The sequence below is a fragment of the Microtus ochrogaster genome, chromosome 22, assembly GCF_000317375.1.
Source record: "Microtus ochrogaster isolate Prairie Vole_2 chromosome 22, MicOch1.0, whole genome shotgun sequence".
NCBI classification, from domain to species: domain Eukaryota; kingdom Metazoa; phylum Chordata; class Mammalia; order Rodentia; family Cricetidae; genus Microtus; species Microtus ochrogaster.
In genome coordinates, this window is record NC_022023.1 from 9,010,024 (window position 1) to 9,010,572 (window position 549).

The following is a 549-nucleotide window of genomic DNA, read 5'->3' on the forward strand; positions in this document are numbered from 1 at the left end:
AAAGCACACATTGGAGACTTAACAGCCCACCTGAAAGCTGTAGAAAAAAAAGGAGCAGACTCACCTAGAAGGAGTGGAAGACTGGAAATAATCAAACTGAGGGTGGAAATCAACAAAATAGAAACACAGAAAACAATCCAAAGAATCAATGAAACAAAAAGCTAGTTCCTGAAGAAAATCAACAAGATTGATAAACCCCTATTCAAACGAATCAAACGGCAGAGAGAGAATATGCAAATCAACAGGATCAGAAATGAAAAGGGGGACATAACCACAGACACAGAGGAAATTCACAGAATCATTAGATCTTACTACAAAAGCCTGTATGGCACAAAACTAGAAAATATAAAAGAAATGGACACTTTTAGATAAATACCATATACCAAAGTTAAACCAAGAACAGGTGAACAATCTAAATAGACCTGTTAGTTATGAAGAATTAGAAGCTGTTATCAAAAACTTCCCTACCAAAAAAAGCCCAGGACCAGATGGTTTCAATGCGGAATTCTACCAGAACTTCCAAGAAGACTTAATACCTATACTCCTTAA